We start from the raw sequence: 12,116 nt of genomic DNA on the forward strand, positions 1-12,116 counted from the left end.
GAAATTAAGTCGATGAAAAAAGAAAGGAATGGAAGAATACTTAAGATATTTCAGAAGTGAACACAACCAAAGGTTGGTGGCTGGTAATGGAAAAGGAGACAGTTTAACTGCAGTGCATACAACAAAGAATTAATTAGTCATCAACTTATCATTGACAAAGAAGCAAAGACAATACAATGGAGAAAAAAATAGTCCCATCAACAAATGGTGCTGGAACAACTGAGCATCCACATGCAAAAAACTGAATCTAGACATAGACCTTATACCCATCACAAAAATTAACTCAAAATAGATTATAGTCCTAAATGTAACAATGAAAATCTGTAAAACTCTTAGAAGATAATGTAAGAGAAAACTTAGATGACGTTGGTTTTGATGATATTTTAGAGACCTGATACATGAAATAAATAATTGATAAGCAGAGCTTTATTAAAGTTAAAAACTTCTTCTTTGCAAAGGCATTATCAAAGGAAGTAGGAGACAAGCCACAGACTTGAAGAAAACATTTGCAAAAAAAAAAAAATAATAATCTGGTAATGGACTGTTACTTAAAATATACAGAGAAATTTTAATACTCAACAAGAAAAAAAACACAAACGACCCAATTAAAAATTGAGCTGAAGACCTTAACAGACACCTCAGCAAATATATACGGATAGCACATAGCGTATAAAAATATGCTCCATGATATATGTCATTAGGAGAATGCAAACTAAAACAATGAGATGCCACTCATTAGAATGGACACAATTCAGAGCACTAACACCAGTGTTGGCTAGGATGTGGAGCAACAGGAACTCTCATCCATTGCTGCTGGGAATGCAAAATGGTACAACCACTTTGGGAGACAATTCTGCAGTTTCTCACGTTGCTAAATATGCTTTTACCATACAATTTACCCAAAGAAATAGAAAACTGTCCACACAAAAACCTGCATGTAGGTGTTTCTAGCAGCTTTATTCATAGTTGCTAAAACTTGGAAGCAAGCAAGATATCCTTCAGTAGATAAATGGATAAATGAACTATGAAACAATCAGACAATGAAATACTATTTAGTATGGAAAAGAAATGAGCTATTAAGTCATGACAAGATATTGAGAAAACTTAAATGCATATTACTAAGTAAAAGAAGCCAATTTGAAAAGGCTACATGCTATATGATTTCAACTATATGAAATCAGGAAAAGGCAAAACTATGGAGACAATAAAAATATCAGTGGTTGCCAGGGGTGGGTGGTGGGTGGGAGGAGGAGCAGAGAGGATTTTAAGGGCAGTGAAAATACCCTATGATATTATAATAATGCATACATTTGTCCAAACACATAGATGTACAATGCCAAGAGTGAACCCAAAATAAATTATGGAATTTGAGTGATTATATATCTTAATGTAAGTTTATCCTCAGTAAAAAAAACATATCATTCTAAAAAACATTATAACCTGATGAACAAAAAGATAGATACAAAGGCAGAGAAGCATTGAACAGACTCAAATTACAGCGGAAAGGCTGGGGAGTGTTGGGGGGAGGGGGAGTTAGAGATCAGCCGAAGGACTTGAATGCATGCATATAAGCATAACCAATGGACACAAGACACTGAGCAGGGCCAGGGCGGGGGGGGGGGGGTGGGAGGGCATGTGCCAGGGGGTAGGGGAGGCCGGGAAGGTCAATGGGGAAAAAAAGAAGACATATGTACTACTATTTGTAATACTTTAAACAATAAAAAACACACAAAAACACACATACCATTCTGGTGAATAATGTTAACAAGGGAGGTTATGTATGTGTAGGGGGGTGGAACATGGGAAATCTCTGTAACACCTCAATTTTATTGTAAACCTAAAACAGGCTAAAATATAAAGCCTTAAGAAAAATAAATAGTCTAATCTATAAATAACTTCCAAAAATCAATAAGAAAAACCTTGAAGGTCTCATAAATAATTGCACAAAGGATATGAACTGCTAATTTAAAAAAGAGGAAAAAATGCTTAATACTAACATTTTAACTGTATTAGTATCATGATAATTAAAAGAAATATTTGCCTTCAAAATAAGTAATTAAATATATATATATACTGTTTAATGCTGATAATGTGTTAGAAATGGACCCATTTACAAATGTGGTGCATTAGTGAAGTTAACGCCCTATATCAAAAGCCAAAAATATTTATAATGTTTCGTCTGTTAATTCCACTTCCAGGAAATGATTGCATGTTAATAGTTATAAATAATAAAAATATTTATGTATAAATATGTTTACAAAAAATTAAAATAATATAAATAAATCTCTAATAATAAAGAATGCAAGGTGAAATATCACATATAATATTAAAAGTATGTTTTTGAAATGTTCTTAATTACAAGAGAAATATTTAAGTCTATCTGTAGTAATATCTTTTAAAATAAAAAATAGAGTTTTGAAGAAACACAGAAAAAGACCGAGAAGAAATTTGCCAAAAGGTTTAGGTATTTATGAGGCAATGAGAACATGAGTGACTATTTTTGTGTGTTCAGGATTTACAGGACTTTCTGAAATTTCTTGAAAAATTGTGTACTATATTTAAATCAGAAAAGCAGGTGAAAATTGTAGAAATTATATAAATACATTTGCTAACATTTTGAATCCTACAGGGAGCAAGGGGAACAGATTGGCCAAGGAAAATGTCATTGGTGACTTCCATGTGAGAGTGTGCACTGTCCTGGGTGTGAAAGGAGGAGGAAGCAGTGAGAAGAAATCCATGAAAGAGTTGGAAGCAGCTAGTACAGACTTGGAGGGGCTCAGCATTAAAGTGTTAAAGGATTAACATTGTAGACATTAAGTATGAAAGTTGAGGGCAAAGGAAGTGTTGCAGAGAGAATGGGACCTGAAGGAGATAGCAGGGCTCAACAAATACTTTGTTTTTTTAAATAAAGAACATTAAGGAATATATGTCACATGATGCTGGAGTAAGCCCTAGTAGAAAAAGCATCAAGGCCACAGGTGATAAATATAAAGGCCTATTGTGTGTTCCCAGATATTATTTAGAGTAGTAATTGTATTTTCTAAATTCAATTATTTAGTAGAGTAAAATAATTGCATACATTTATGAATCAGGCACATTTCATTAAAAAAAAAAATGTATTACATTTGCAAGGTTGACTTTTGCTCCAAAATTTTAGTTTTAGACTATTTTATCTTTAGACCTCCATGATGTCTTTTTTTTTTCTTTGACAAAGGTGAGAATGAAAAAGCAAATAAATTAGACCTACAACTTATCATAATTTGACTGATAAAACATCTTGTGAGAAGGTTAGCTTTCTCACTCTTTCTTTTGTTGTTGTTAGTCCTCACCCGAGGATATTTTTCCCATTGATTTTTTAAATTATTATTTCATTTATTTATTTTTAAAAATCTTTATTGTTGGAAGTATTACATATGTTCCCCTTTACCCCCCATTGACCCCCTCCAGTCCGCTCCCACCCCACACCCCACGCCTTCACCTTCTTATTGTCTGTGTCAGTGGGTTATGCATATATGCATACAAGTTCTTTGGTTGATTACCTCCCACCCACCCTCCCTCGCCTTCCCTCTGATATTCTGCACTCTGTTCCATGCTTCCATGTCTCTGGATCCACTCCGTTCATCAGTTTATTTTGTTAATTAGATTCCACATATGAGTGAGTTCAAGAGATAATTATCTTTCTCTGACTGACTTATTTCACTTAGCATTATACTCTCCGGGTCCCTCCATGCTGTCTCAAAGGGTAAGAAATTCTTCTTTTTTAAAGCTGCATGGTATTCCATGGTATAAATGTACCACAGCTTTTTTATCCACTCGTCTACTGATGTTTCCAGATCTTAGTTATTATAAATTGTGCTGCTATGAACATAGGGGTGCATACATTCTTTCTGATTGGTGTTTTTAGTTTCTTGGGATATATTCCTAGAAGTGGGATCACTGGGTCGGTTAAAGATTCCTATTGAATTTTAGGCAGCATGATATCAGATTGTTCCATCCTCTGAGAAAACCATGATTTGTGGTTGTGAGTTAGGAAGAGAAAAATCACAGGAAAATCCACAACTTTTCTGCTTCAGATGTGTGTGAAAAGGATAAGATATCACCAGTGAATGTGCTAAAAATGATGGTCAATATTTATCTAACATATCCTATGTTCTGGGGACTGCTCTATGAGCTTTACATGTATTAAATTCTTTAACCTTTTATGATTGATGTTCATATCATGATATTCATATTGGGTATAGAAGTTACAACATTCTCATAAGTATATTGATGCTCTATTTTAGCAGTTTGGAAATGGGGAGATGTATGTTTGAGATGGGAGAAGAGATAATGCCCCACAGCTATCCTCTTTATTATGGGTAGAACTGTGTCTCCTCCAAAAGTCATATGTCAAAGTCCTAAGCCCCAATACCTTATTTGGAAATAGGATCATTGTAGATGTAATGAGTTGAGATGAGGTCACACTGGAGTGGGTGGGATCTAATTCAATAGACTGTTGTCATTATAAAACGAAGAGCTTTGAACACAGATGCACACAGAGAACTTGCCATGTGAGCATGAAGATGGCCATCTACAAGCTGAGGAGAGAGGCATGGAACAGGTTCTTCCTGTACAGCTCTCAGAAGGAACGACTTCTGTCAACATGTTGATTTCAGAGTTCTGCCCCCAGAATTTGAGCCAATGTGGTTCTGTTGTGTAAGCCACCCAGTTTGTGGCACTTTGTTATGGCCGCCTGAGCAAATTAATATTTTCCCTGCAGCACTGACCTTTGTAATTTTAGAGGTTATGTATTCTTTTGAAAATATGAATAGAACAATAGAGGCCCTCTCTAGAAATGCAAATAACCATGATTTCACACACAATTTCAAGAGTTCACAGATGTTCACGTGGCCCCACTCTCTCCCTACAGCAGACGGAGAATCTTGGTCCTAGAGTCAGTGCGACCTCACCCAGCCCCTTTCTTAGGTGATGCTTCCTGAACACATTGCCCTGCATTGATCACTCATTGATCATTTCCCATTAAAAGAACCCCCCCTTTGCTGTGTGATAGCATCTTACAGCAACAGAAGGAATGACATGAATGCTCTACCGAGCTGGTCCCAGGGAGCTGTGGCTCACATAATGGTATTCAACTACCTTAGGAATATTGTAGGCCCTGGGACAGTCCCCTGCTAAAACATACAGTTTTAAAAATCCTTTTTCTGGTTTTTAAATATTAAAACAATCTTTTTCTTGTAATTACATGTGATTTATAGGGCTGAGCATAGAAATAGGATGAGTAACCTGTTGCTCTTTGGGTGTGTCTTCAAGAAAGAACCTGAATGCAAAGTAACTACTTCCATTTATATTTAAAACTCTAATTATAATTTTTGGGGGTGTAGGGTAAAAGGGAAAGCAAAAAGGCTGAGGAAGTGGTTTCCCAGAGGATAGCAGGGCTCTTGTAGGGGAAATGGGAGGAAGCCAAAACCTCCCTTTGCTTCCTTTGTACTCTGCTTATCACTGAGAGTGTTTACACATGTTCCGGATCTCGCATAGTATGTTCTATATGCACATGGCTGAAAGGCATCATGAAGAGAAACAAGAAAGACAGCCTACATCCTTCTCTGTGTGGGTTTGTAGCTTGCTGTCTAGGAGTTGACTCTCTCCTCCTGCTCAAATAATCTCTATCTCTGCTCTTATGGTTAAAAGTCGGTGAAACTCTGCTTTCTGTTGTTAGTCTCTAGCTACAGATAGCCCTGCCTTTGCTGTGGTTTCATGTTATCTTTGAAGAATGCCCTCCACCTGCACTGGTGTGATTTTTCTCTGTCACACACTTTGAGGAAGAGATGCCTTGTCTTGATATAGCCAAGGCCACTCATATTGACCCATAAGAGTGAGTCTATCGTTCATCGGTCATTATTATCGTCAAACAAGCATTAAACACAGTCTGGCAGATAACCTTGTCTGCAAGCGAATGAGATTTCAGAAAGCCAGTTTGCTGCCACACCATAGAAGGATCCCCCTTTACGATCCTTCCTCTCATGCTGCTCTTCCCTCCCTGTCTGGAATGCTCAATTATTTGTGCTCATCAAAACCTTGTTTACTTTTTACCGCCTAATACACATGCCACCTCCTGGAAGCCTTTGTGGCTCTTTTAACCACATAGAATTTCCACATTTTATGATTTTCCTTAGGTCCTCGAATACTACTTGTGGTGCACATGTGTTACGTTCACTCACTAGATTACATGGTCCTGAGGACACTGCCTGGCTTTGCTCATTTCATGCTCTTCCACAGCATTTCATACCTGGTGCTCACAGCCAGGTGCGCTGGAGTGTTTACCCCTTTCACACCTGGCTCTGCAGCTTAACCTTCCTAGATTAATCAGAATTTGGGCTGGCTTTTGGATTTGAGGTAGAAAGCAGTTTGGCAGATATAAAATGGAAGAATGTAGGCAAAGGAACATAGTGGAAGATGCCAGTCAATATCATACAGTTTGCAGTGAAAATGCGGTGAGAAGTTGAAAGATGGGAAAGTAGAGAATAGGGGAGGAAGTGGAGATGGAACCTTGGGGAACACTTAAAATATGTTAAAGGTTGTAAAATATTTAGATTAATATAGCAACTTTCTTTCAAGGAACTGAAGAGAATTATGTAATATAAACACAGGCCAATCTAATTGTTTTAAATATTTTTTCATATTTTTTATTGATTTCAGGGAGGAAGGGAGAGGGAGAGATAGAAACATCAATGATGAGAGAGAATCATTGATCGGCTGCCTCCTGCATGCCTCCCACTGGGGTTGGAGCTTGCAACCCGGGCATGGGGCTTGTGCCCTGACTGGGAATTGAACTGTGACCTCCTGGTTCAAAGGTCGATGCTCAACTACTGACCCATGCCGGCTGGGCTGTTAATTTACATCACCAAAGACAAAATAATGCCTGGAATCAAGTAGGAATTCAATTTTTTTGGGGGGTGTAGGGTAAAAGGGAAAGCAAAAAGGCTGAGGAAGTGGTTATTATTTGTGGGATATGTGAAGTATTTTGAATGAAAAGTTGATTAAAGAAGAACTTTCACTTGCAGAAAGATGGTAGAGAAAACCAAGACTGGGAGAGGTGAGGAAGCAGTGGTGAGAGCTGATCAGATCATGGATCTTCCTGGTGAAAAGATGGGTATGATGCTAATACAAATGCAAATGATTAGCCCCCACCTGTAATCTGCCCCTAGCAGCAGCCCCACCAATAGAACTTCAGGTACAGATATGCTGTATCTCAGGAGGCTTATTTAATAAATCTGAAAGTGAGAACTTTTTATTGTGGTAAGAATACTTAACACGAGATCTACTAGTTTGACAAACGTTTAAGGGTACCATGCAGCGTTGTTAACTACAGCCAGAATGTTGTGCAGTATGTCTATCTTGCTTAGCTTCTTTTGAAGACATGCTTCCAGGCCGCCTTAAATCAAGGTAGTCATTTCTTCTGTTAGACTCTCACTTGCAAAAGAAACACTCAGTAAGCCGCAGTGAGCAACCCTAAAATAATACTGACAGTGTTCTTTCTCTCTGGGTCTGATGCAGAGTGGGTATAAAAGTGGGTACAGGAAGTTGTACAAATTAACAGAAAATAAAAGTGAGAGTGGAGAAGGAAAACAGCCCAGTTTACAATCATTTGTTCAGTAGACACTTCTCCAAAACCAACTCCAGGTCATAAGTAAATAGAGGTTGGGTGTTTGGGGAATAAAAAGGACATTTGTGCTTAGAGCAACGAGAGATGGGAGAACAGGATGGTACAGGATGAATTCTGAAAGGTGGGCAGGGCCAGACCAGGAGGCAAAAATGTTAACATAAAAACATTCAAACCTGTAAAGAATTTGTATGAGTATATTTGATCTAAACTGTGGACAATTTCCAGGAAGTAGAATCTCAAACTGATTGGGATAATGCTCCAGAGAATGGCAGTTCTTCACCCTGTTTTATGCATTACAATCAAAGAAGGAGACATAAGTGGGTTACATGAAATCCACTGGTAATAGATTAGGGAGGTGGGAGAAAGCCAAGGGGGTGGGGGAGGACTGTGGGATTGGATAAAAAGTAAAATGATAGACACATACTTCTTTTACCCAGGTGGGTGCAGGATAGTTAACAGTCAATTAACATGATAACAACAGCAATGAAAGAATTTACATGATAACAATGAAAGAATTTATGGTCTCTGTCCTGGCATCCAGGCACATTTGGTTGTGCCCTGAGGGGTCTGGAAAAAGGGAAGTTACAAGTTACCCTGACATTTCACAAGGATGTTAATCTTAGATGTAAAAAGACAATAGGCTCGCCCTATCTGGTTTGGCTCCTTGGATAGAGCATCTGCCTGTGGACTGAAGGGTCCCAGGTTCGATTCTGGTAAGAGGCATGTACCTTGGTTGCGGGCACATCCCCAGTAGGAGTTGTGCAGGGGGCAGCTGATTGATGTTTCTAGCTCTCTATCCCTCTCCCTTCCTCTCTATAAAAAAAATCAATAAAATATATTAAAAAAAAAAAAGACAATAGGCTCAGTTAAGGTAAAGATTGACCTTTATCAGGGAAGATACTGGTCTAGGACATGACTACCCACTATAAACTGCCTTTAGTTAAAGTTTTAATTTCAGATCATCCTTTGTGGTTACTTTAGGTCTTTGAGTTTGCAAAACCGCCACTCAGGCCTTCCCTGAGCTAGTCAGGTTAGCATGTGGCCTTTTTTCATCCACAGGTGTTTGAATGTTATTCTGCATGTGATGCCTAGATCCTGGGAGCTTTTGAGTAGAGGTGTGACATCACCTGACTTAGTTTTTTAAAACTGTGTCTGGCTGCTCATGGAGAATTAAATGAGAAGGCAGAGATGGAAGTAAGTTGACTTGTGGGAAGGCTGGTGCACCAGTTGAGTTACATAAGAAATAATGATAACATATAAGGATGGTAGTAGGGGAAGCAGCAAAAGTGACTAGATTTGGGAAATGTTTTGATGTATATTAGTTGAGAAGACTTGCTGATAGGTTTATTGTAGGGGAGGTGGAGGGAGAAAAAAAAAATAACTTCTGGAGTTTGGGACTTAGCCACTGAGTCAGATAGGGAAGACTGGAAGGAGCAGGTTCTGGAGGGGTGATTAAGGTGCTGCTTTGGGCAGACATCCACGTGGAAATGTCGAGTTAGTTGCCGGGTATAGGAGCCTGGGGTTCAGCGGGAGGTCAGGCTGGTAGATTCATTGGAGAGTCATTAGCAGAGAGGTGGCATTTGTATGCAGGACTAGATGAGGCCACATGGGAGTATTGGTAGAGGAGAAAATGAAGCCCTGGCCTGAGGCTTGGGGCACGTTAGCACTTAGAGGTTAGGAAGAGGAAAAGGGGCAAAGGAGACCCGGAAGGAGAGGCTGCCGAAGAAGCAGGGAAATTAAGATGGCAGATGTCAAAAACAAAATCATGTCAATAAGGTAGTGATAAACATGTGACATATGACTGGCAGGTTGAGCAAGATGAAGTTTGATTAGTGACACCGGGCAGGGCAAGCTGGAGGTGCTTGGAAATGAACTGAAGTGGGCTGAGTAATAATAGGAGGCAAGGAAGTCAAAATAACTATTTCAATTCCTTTATCTTTTATTTTATTTTACAGTTTACATTCAACATGATTTTGCATTAGTCTCAGATGGATAGCATAGGGGTTAAAGAATACTTTACAAAGTGTTCTCCCCAGTATTTCCCATACCCCTCTGACACCTATACACTGAGTGGCCAGATTATTATGATCTCTGAACGCATAATAATCTGGCCACTCAGTGTATGTCCTATATAATAAAAGGCTAATATGCAAATTGTCCCCTCGACCAGGAGTTGGACCAGCAGGCAGGCCAGCCAACCGCCCATGTCCCCTCCCCCTGGCCAGGCTGGCCGGACCCCACCCATGCACGAAGTCATGCACCAGTCCTCTGATATGTATATACTGAGTGGCCAGATTATTATGCGTTCAGAGATCATAATAATCTGGCCACTCACTGTATAATCATTACAATATTGTTGACTACATTTCCTTTGCTGTACTTACATCACCATGACTATTTTGTAACTACCAATTTGTACTTCTTAATCCCTTCACCTTTTTCATCCAGTCCCCAACTCCCCTCCCCTCTGGCACCTAACTAGTTTTATTCATAAAACAGAAGAACAATTTGGTAATTACAAATTGGTATGGGCCTTGGGACTGGGGTAGAACCAGAAACAATTTATCTATTGTAAGGAGGGAGGTGGAATTTAAGGATGTATATGTAAGTAGAGATCAATTTGATATTTAAAACAAGAGGCCATTATCTTCAGATTTCATTTCCCTTTAAAGGTAAAAAAGTTCTAGAAATGGTGGTAATGGTTGCATAACAATGTGAATGTAACTAATGCCACAGAACTGTATGCTTAAAAATGGTACATTTTATGTAATTTTATCACAATAAAAATGACCTAAAAATGACAAAAAAATAAATAAATAAATAAAAAGGAAAACATTGATGAAATAGAAGAATGGGAACTGCAGTAGGGCTCGAGAATACTCACTTGGAGTTAGTTATTTTCTTGTTTCATGTTCATACACAAGTTATTTAAACTGGTCATTCTTGTCCCTAGAAAATCTTTCTAGTGAATTCTATGCAGAAAAAATAAATAACACAAAACCATTTAAAATGTTTTAAATTGCTATTTGGGCATAAACCTGATATGTAATTATACTTTGATTATTGTCTCCATTCCCTCTTGTCTCTCTATAAGTATAAAAAAATACAATAGTGGAAAATTCAGTGATAACAGGTAATTATAGAAACAGTTATTTTTCTAGGCTGTTATGTAGTAAGCATAACTGCATAAACAAAAACCAGCTCGGTCTAGTCAGTCTCTTCAGATTGCAATATTCAGAATTTTAATGCTGTGTTTGTCTCTGCTTTGCTGAATAACAATGGCCTAGCAATTTAGCTATTCTATGATTATTGGAATATATAAAGTTGTTGACAAAGGACCAGCATTGTAAGAACTAAGGGTCGTCTTAATGGAGCAGTATTAATATAATTTCCCCCTAATTTTTGCATGCTATTAAAAATACATATAACATTAATATTTACCATGTTAGCCATTTTCAAATGAACAGGTTGGTGGTATTAAGTACATTCATATTACACAACCATCACCACCATCCATATCCACAATTCTTTTCATAAAACTGTGGACTGTTTTATGAATTTCCATGTCATTGTTGAGCAAGTGTCATGCTAATATTTTCTGTATTGTTCTAATTTTAGTATATATGCTGCCAAAGAGAGCACTAATACACATTTTAAAGAAAATATTTATGTACATAAAGAATTTAAAAAGCACAGAAACAGTGACCCTAGAAGGTAAGCAGGAACCATTTGATTATTATTAACAAATAAAGATCAATTCCATAATCCTCCATATCAAGATATTGATAGGGGGGTGGCTATGATGTTTTCCCATAAAATACCTTCTATTCTACACTCAGGGGTGGGAATAGGGATAGATTATCAGATCCAAAATGATCATTGCTGTATTTTCCTAATTTATCGGGTGGAAAATAAAACAACCAAAAAAAAAAAAAAAAGACTAAAACCCAGATTACTTTTCTTACTATTTGCCAGGCACTATGTTAAGTAATGTACATGCATTGTCTTGCTTAATCCAATAAGAATGCAATGAGGTAATTCTTTTGTTTTTGTTTTAAATATAATAAAACGGAGGCTCACAGAGGTATAAGGAACTGCTCCTGATCTCATAGCCAGTAAACCGGTAAAAGAGGTATCTAGGTTGGCCTGACTCCACAGTCCTTGTTCTTAAACTCTATGCTCTATTGTTTCTATTTTGACGTGATAGCAGACCATGTCTGCTCCATTTTTTAAAAATGTATGGACTTAGACAATCTCCCCCAACTCATCCTGCTCTTGTTAATATGTCGCTTTTGTTTGTGCAAAACCGCATATGCCAAACAATGATACTTACTTCACTAAGGATTTGAGTTGGACTCTCCCAACTCTTTCCAAGTATTGTACAGGCAAACGTTTTCTCTGTAGCTGCACTCAAGATTTGTGGTTTGGGAGTAAGGGGGGGAGATCTCATCAA

The 12,116-nt window shown here is 37.9% G+C and overlaps 1 non-coding gene across 1 annotated transcript; it reads right to left on the bottom strand.

Annotated features, from left to right (window-relative positions):
• Nucleotides 1–11,198: 11,198 nt before the first annotated feature.
• LOC114227256 (U6 spliceosomal RNA) lies at nucleotides 11,199–11,305 on the bottom strand. Its single transcript, XR_003613311.1, has one exon. It is a non-coding gene; the product is annotated as a U6 spliceosomal RNA (small nuclear RNA).
• Between the last annotated feature and the right edge of the window lie 811 nt (nucleotides 11,306–12,116).

This window comes from Eptesicus fuscus, chromosome 14 (genome assembly GCF_027574615.1).
Source record: "Eptesicus fuscus isolate TK198812 chromosome 14, DD_ASM_mEF_20220401, whole genome shotgun sequence".
Classification (NCBI taxonomy): Eukaryota; Metazoa; Chordata; class Mammalia; order Chiroptera; family Vespertilionidae; genus Eptesicus; species Eptesicus fuscus.